Source organism: Camellia sinensis, chromosome 3 (genome assembly GCF_055761805.1).
Source record: "Camellia sinensis isolate YWXY chromosome 3, ASM5576180v1, whole genome shotgun sequence".
Lineage (NCBI taxonomy): Eukaryota > Viridiplantae > Streptophyta > Magnoliopsida > Ericales > Theaceae > Camellia > Camellia sinensis.
Window position 1 is genome coordinate 96,250,676 of NC_138963.1, and position 8,153 is coordinate 96,258,828.

Genomic DNA, 8,153 nt, shown 5'->3' on the forward strand with positions numbered 1-8,153 from the left:
TCCAGAAGAACCACGCCGCTCATAAGCGCGTGTTGGAGCTTCGGAAAACCACAAGGCAGGGTTTGACAGAGGCCGATGCTAAATCGGCCGAGCTAGAGGAGGCCAAGAAGAAAGTGGCCGAGCTACATACCGAGGTGGCCCGCCTGACCAGTCTTGTTATCTCGGCCGAAGCTAATAAGCAAAAGGCTGCGGCCGTACTAAAAGACAAATATTTGCGTGAGCTAGCCAAGCTCGAGAAAAAGAAGAATGATGAAATCGCTCGGTTGGAGAAGAGCGTGGAAGATGTTGAAAACTGGGGTTACAAGGAGGGAAAGGACATCTACATTCAGTAATGCGAGGCTGCCAAAGATATATTCTTCAAATGTGGATGGAAGGCGGCGGTAGCGCAGCTCGGTCTTAGCCAAGAGACCGAAGTCTTCCTCAACCCTCCACCACATTTTATACCGAGCTACATGGCGGAGTATGCCCACGCCATTCAACAAAAATTTCTTCAAGATAATGAAGAAAAGGCCCCAGAGCCTGACAATGCCCCGGTTATCGCCAATGATCCCGTCGTTCAGTCAGCTCGGGTGGAGCCACCGGTGGAAGACTTGGTTGAAAGTGTAACCGAGCTACCTGCTGAAACCGGGCTTCGAGTTGAATTGGATGTGGATCTTGACAACCTTTTTGCTTGATTTTGTACTCTCTTCTTTTTACTTTTGCAAAGAATGTGTAACCAGGCTAAGGCCCCATCTTCTGTACCTTTGATTTGCAATTTGAATGAAATCTCCTCTTGTTTCAACTGTTAGTTCGGTTAACTGCCATGTCATGCTTGCATTTACTTTCCGTATGTAATCTGAATGCAGTATAACATTTTCTGGCCGAGATACCTATCTCGGTTTTTAACCTTGTAATCTGCTTTATTCATTCCAGCCAACCACTCTTCAACCTAGATCCTTATCTCGACTAAAGAGTACTAAGAGTTGGTTTTTCCAGCCAACCACTCTTCAACCTAGATTCTTATCTCGGCTGAAGGGTACTACGAGTTGGTTTTTCCGGCTAACCACTCTTCAGCCTAGATCCTTATCTCGGCTGAAGAGTACTAAGATTTTGGTTATTCCAGCCAACCACTCTTCAACCTAGATCCTTATCTCGGCTAAAGAGTATTAAGTGTTGATTTTTTCCAGCCGACTTCCTGCAGCCTAGATCCTTATCTTGGCTTAGGAGAGGTAAGTGTTGGTTTTTCCAGCCAACTTGAAGTGTTTGGTTATTCCGGCCAAACATCCTGCAGCCTAGATCCTTATCATGGCTTAGGAGAGGTGTTGGTTTTTCCAGCCAACCTCTTCAGCCTAGATCCTAATCTTAGCTGAAAAGAGCTCAAAGTCGGTTATTCCTGCCAACTGAGAGCGAAGTGTTTGGTTTTTTCAGCCAAACATCCTGCAGCTTGGATCCTTATCATCGGCTTAGGAGAAGTGTTGATTTTTCTAGCCAACCTCTTCAGCCCAGATCCTTATCTTAGCTAAAGAGAGCTCAAAGTTGGTTAGTCCTGCCAACTGAGAGCGAAGTGTTTGGTTTTTCCAACCAAACGTCCTACTACCTGCATCCTTATCCTCAGCTTAGGAGAAGTGTTGGTTTTTTCAGCCAACCTCTTCAGCCTAGATCCTTATCTTAGCTGAAGAGAGCTCAAAGTTGGTTATTCCGGCCAACTCTGAGCAAAGTGTTTGATTTTTCCAGCCAAACGTCCTGCAGCCTGGATCCTTATCCTCGACTTAGGAAAAGTGTTGGTTTTTCTAGCCAACCTCTTCAGCCCAGATCCTTATCTTAGCTGAAGAGAGCTCAAAGTTGGTTATTCCTACCAACTGAGAGCAAAGTGCTTGGTTTTTCCAACCAAACGTCCTGCAGCCTGGATCCTTATCCTGGGCTTAGGAGAAGTGTTGATTTTTCCAGCCAACCTCTTCAGCCCAGATCCTAATCCTAGCTGAAGAGAGCTAAAAGTTGGTTATTCCGGCTAACTCTGATTTCATTGCCCCTAGTTCCCTAAAACTATTTTTACAGAGGAAAACCATGTATGCTAAAAAAGAAACTACTTGTTTTATTGAAAAAAATAAAAACTACAAGTAAGTTTAAGGAAAAGCTAAAAATAAAATAGGTTGAGATCAGCAGTGTTCCATGGCCTAGAAATGGCTTTGATGTCTTCATCTTCCAAGTGGTATGCCCATTTTCCAGCTAATCCAACCACTTTGTAAGGTCCTTCCCAATTGGGCCCTAACTTGCCATTTTCGGTTACCAGGGTGTTTCCCATTACTTTGCGCAGCACCCAATCTCCGATTTTGAATTGCCTTGGATATATTGTCTTGTTATATTTTCTGGATAACTCTTGTTGGTATGAAGCAATGTGAACCAGTGCTCTTTCTCTTCTTTCTTCTGCAAGGTCGAGTTCCAATACTATGGCTTCTCCATTTAACTCTGGGTCAAAATTTTCGCTTCTGATGGTGGGGAGGCCAATTTCCAGTGGGATTACAACTTCCATACCGTAGGCTAAGAAGAATGGCATTTCGCCAGTTGATCGCCTAGGTGTGGTGCGGTAAGCTCATAAAACATAAGGAAGCTCTGCAGCCCACTTTCTTTTTGTTTTCTCTAATCTTTTCTTCAATCCATCAAAGACGACTTTGTTTGATGCTTCCGCCTGGCCGTTTGCTTGGGGGTATATTGGTGTAGAATTGTAGAATTCTATCTTGTACTCTTTACAAAAGCCTCTGAAGATTTTTCCATCGAACTGAGTGTCGTTGTCGGATACTAGAGCCTTGGGTATGTCGAATTGAGTGATGAAATTCTGCCAGACGAACTTCTTCACATCTTTCTCCTTTATTGATGCAAGTGCTTCTGCCTCCACCCACTTTGTGAAGCAGTCGGTTGCTGCAAGAAAGAACTTTCTGTTGCCGGGTGTCGTTGGAAGTGGCCCTACTATGTCTAAGTCCCACATTGCGAAGGGCCATGGGCTAGTTAAAGGTAGAAGCTCTCTGGCTGGCTGATGTATTTGGTGTGCGAACTTCTGACATTTCTCATACTTTTTGATATACTTTTCTGAATCTGCTTGCATGTAAGGCCACCAATATCCATTTGAAATTGCTCTATAGGCCAACGATCTTCCTCCTTGGTGGCTTCTGCATATGCCTTCGTGTATCTCGAACAAGAATGCCTCAAACCTTGCTAGGATGGACACATATCAGGTAGGATCCTGTGAAGGATTTCTTGTACAAGGCCATTGATGGAGAGAGCCAAAATCGCTGTGACTTTGCTCTTATTTTGTTGGCCTCTTTCTTCTCTTCGAGTAAAATGTCGTCCTTTAAGAACACTATAATGGGATTCATCCATAAAGGGCCTAGTTCGGCACAACATACTTCGGTTTCGTCCTTTGCCTCGTAGTCGCCTGAAATTTGGTTTACAACTAGCTGGGAGTCACTGTAAACCATTAGCTCGGTTGCCTTCATATAGAGTGCTGATTTCAGGCCTGCTAAAAGCACTTCATACTCCGCCTCGTTGTTTGATGCTGGGAAGCCAAGGTTGACTGCCTGTTCCACTAATAGGCCATCAGGTGAGATGAGGACTATGCCAATTCCTGCACCGTGCCTGTTAGATGCTCCATCCACAAAGAGCTTCCACATCTCTCTAACGAATAGCTTCCAGCAAGTTGAGGGGTCGGCTGATGTCTTTGGGTTGTGAATGTTACTGATGTTTTCTTCCAAGTTCACGCCTTCTGTTTGCCCCTTACTCTCTGACTATACCAAGTTCTTGTTTGTTGATGAGTTTTTGGGGCCTGGTGTAGCATGGTCTACTTCTTCATGCTTGTCTTCAGGCCTGCGTGATTCACAATGTGGCTGAGTATCTTATATTAGGGGTTGCGTATTTACTGCAATGCTTTTCGTCCCCATTTCGGTTGTTCCAGTCAAATCAACCGGGCAGATGTGATGGCTTCCTAGCGTGAACTCAGCCACAAAGTCCGCCAAAGCTTGGGTTTTTATTGAGGTTCTGGGTTGAAACTTGATATCGTACTGCCCCAATTCCACTGCCCACTTTAAGATTCGTCCAGAAAAGTTCACCCTCTCAAACAAAGCTTTTAATGGAAAAACTGTAAGGACGATTATGGTGTGGGCATGAAAGTAATGCGACAACTTCCTTGATGCCATCATCAAAGCTAAGGCCAGTTTTTCCAATGGCAAGTACCTGGTTTCTGCGCCCAGCAAGGTCTTGCTGACATAAAAGATGGGTAGGTGTTGGATTCCTTCCGCTCGAACCAACACTGCACTAACTGCGTGTTGTGAAACTGCCAGGTACAAAAAGAGCTCTTCTCCAGGTATTAGGGTTACTAGCTGTCACGACCCAAACCCGGCCCTATGGGTTTAGCACCGTAACCGGCCAGTAATCCGAGATTACCGAAGGCCTGCTTAACAGTAGTACAGTAAAACAGAGTACAAGGCCTGGTGGAAGGCAAAACAGTAAAGAAATAATGCCCAATGAGCTGTGACAGTCTGCATGCAAAAGGACTTTCCAAACATATTTACATTCAGTGGAAAGGTATACACAATATACAATCATTCAGAATAGGGACTCAATCCCTATGTAACGGTACAGTAAACATTCAGTCTATACAATCCATTTAGTTATTACAAAACAGCAAGACAGTATAGAAGGGGAAGTCCTAAAACACCCCTAAGCCTTAGCATAGGCTTGGAACCTCGCAGTAAGGCACGGTAGTTGACTTGACAAAACTGGAGTAACCCTGACGCTCCTAGCTGCAGTCCGGTGCCTGTACACCTACATATATATATAAGCAGTGAGCTAAAGCCCAGTGAATAACATAATGCGTAAAGAGGTTAAGAATGAATGTCCTTACAATATGAAAACAATTCATTAAATCAGTATTTCAGTCGTTCAGTCAGTACAGTCATATGTGGTACATCCATTCGCATAACAGTATAGTAAACAGTAGGTCTTAAAAGACCGAACAGTAAATGATGGCCATCAGTCGGTAAATAGTAGTGGTTCCAACAAGGGAACCGACAGAGAATTCTGTCATAGTAACAGTAAACAGCAGGTGCTAAGGATGCCACAATACAGTTCAGAATATAGGACATACATTCATTCAGTTAACATTAATCAGTTCAGAACACAATACAGTTCAGTTGTTCAGAAGATAATCATTTTGAACATATCTTTACACAGTTGTTACTCACAGAGTTTGGGTTACAGTATGCTAGAGCGTGTCTCCCAAGTCGCCAACCCTACACAGTTAACAGATTGAACACACTAAGCTACACAGCTGGGAAAGATAATAACTTAATCCCTAATTTGCCTCGGTGTGTTCTACATCTATGCCCTCAATAAGATGTCTTAAACTAGGCCTAAGAATGCCTAGGATGAGATGAGGATGCAAAGATGTGATCAGAAAACAGTTTCAGGAGTTTTCAGAAAAACAGAGTCCCGCTCGAGCTCAGGTTTCCCCGCTCGAGCGGTCATGCAACAAAGGTACACGCTCGAGCGTCAAATATCCCGCTCGAGCGTACTGTAAAAGTACTGGATGGGTGAAATCTCCGCTCGATGGACGCTCGACGCCCGCTCGAGCTTGAGACACATGACTCCGCTCGAGCGCCCAATCCTCCGCTCGAGCGAACTGTAAAACAGTGCAGAGATACTGGATGCTCGGATTCCCCGCTCGAGCGTCACTAGCCCCCGCTCGAGCGGAAGTGCAGAATCTGGAAAACCCAGATTGCACCTCCAAGCTCAAACCAAGTTTTAATAACTCAAAACTCGACCTCTTGGGTTGAATTTCCAGAAAACATTTGTAAACACATAGAATAACATGGTTCAAAGCTCAATTTGAGAAATCAAAGCCCATGGGTGTTTATTTAAATCCAATTTCAAACTATTTTTCAAGAACAATCCTCAAACATGACATGCATGATCTTTAAATAACTTTCAAGCTTCAAAACATGCTCTAATGAGCCAATTGATTCACAAACATGATGAAAACATGGCCTACACTCAAAACATGGACATGTATGTGACAATTTGCCATGAACTCAACTCAAAATCCAACAATACTAACATGCATGCATAGATTATGCTCTATTTCAACATATGAAGCTATTTCATGACTCAATCCACTAAATTTGACATGAATCATGTAAGAACAAGCTCAATTCATAAACAAGAGGGCAATTACTCTACCTTAGGTCTTGAATTAGAAGACTAGGAGCTCAATTTAGCAATCTACACTTCAATTTCCTTCAAATTCTAAGCAATATTGAGATGAAATCAACTCTTCAAGTCTCTCTCTCTCTAACGACAAGGCAAGGAGAATGGCTGAGCAAATGTGTTATGTGATCAAGTGTAATGAAGCTCACAATGAATCAAGTAGTGACCACTAAGGCTAGTTTGGTAAATAAGGCCAACTTAAGCAATTGATCAATATTTAATCTAATTTAGTCATACTAAATCAAATTTCAGATAAATATACTATAAAATCCTATAAAGTATGAGGATTATGAAACATTAATCAATTTCCGGTTCGGTCGCCGATAGGGCCTTCAATTAACAGTTAAAAGCATAAAACGCGAACAGATCAATTAACAATCAAACAGATAGAATACCGATTAATATACATACTCAGTCAATTCAGTTCCAGTTTTCAGTCAGTCAGTTCAGTACTTTAATCAGTTCAGTTATCAGTCATGATCAGTTCAGTTTAACGGTAATCAATGTTTATCGGTAAGCAGTGGTGAGGGTTATTACACTAGCAATGGTGGAGAAGACATGTATTCTTTCAAGCTCTCTAGGACGCGGTCGCATTCTTCATCCCACTCAAACTTGGCCTTTAGTGCTTGGAAGAATGGTCGACATCTGTCTGATGACCGACTTATGAATCGGTTGAGCGCAGCTGCCATGCTAGTGAGATGTTGCACTTCTTTTACTGAGTTGGGCCTCTCTAGATCCTGAATTGCTTTGATCTGAGAGGGGTCTACTTCTATACCTCGGTTGGTCACCAGAAAGCCTAGGAATTTGCCAGATCCTACGCCGAACGTACACTAGGATGCATTAAGGCACAACTTGTTCTTCTTCAGGATCTGGAACATCTCATCTAGGTCCCTGAGATGGTCTTTCTCATCCTTGCTCTTGACCACCATGTCGTCGATGTAAGCCTCCATCGTTCTACCCAACAATGGTTCAAACATCTTAGTGATCATCCGTTGGAATGTTTCCCCTACGTTCTTTAGGCCAAAGGGCATAACCTTGTAACAGTACAATCCTCTGGGCGTTGTAAAAGATGTGACCTCTTGGTCAGGCTCATACATAGCAATCTAATGGTAACCTCTATACGCATCAAGGAAGCTAAGTCGATTATGGCCTGCCGTCAAGTCTACCAGTTGGTTTATCCTGGGTAAGGGAAAGCTATCTTTGGGGCATGCCTTGTTGACTGTTTTGTAGTCCACACAAACGCGCCATTTTTCATTCTTCTTTGGCACCACCACTGTATTGGATATCCACTTAGGATAGTGCACTTCTCTGATAGCTCCTGCCTCAAGAAGGTTTTCTACTTCCTCTGCCACTATCTCAGCATGGTGGAGTGCCGATCTACGAGTGCACTGTATAACTGGTCTGGAAGATGGATGGACATTTAATTGGTGATAGATGAAGTTTGGGTCAATGCCAGGCATGTCATACGGCGTCAAGGCAAACACTTCGATGTTAGAGGTTAATAATTTCATGACCTTTATTCTCTCAGTGCTGGACAATGACGAGCTGAGCAAAAAGAACTTTTTCGGGTCTTTTTCATCTATCCTTACCTGTACCAAGTCTTCCACCGTCTTCTGTTCAGCTGCTTTGCCAACATCTGTACATATCCCTTAGCAGCGCGACTACCATTTGCTGTGACGAAACATTGTTTGGACATAATTTGGTTTCCAAAGACCTCTTCAATTACTCCGGTTTCGTTGAGAAACCACATTACTTGATGGTAGGTTGAGGCTACCGATCGCATGGCATGCAACCATGTCCTTCCCAAGATTATGTTGTAAGTGAAAGGGACTTTCAATACCCAGAATTCCACCTGTTTCGTCATGCTTCCTGCTCTGACGGGGAGGATTATCTTCCCAACTGGCCACTCTGGCATTGAA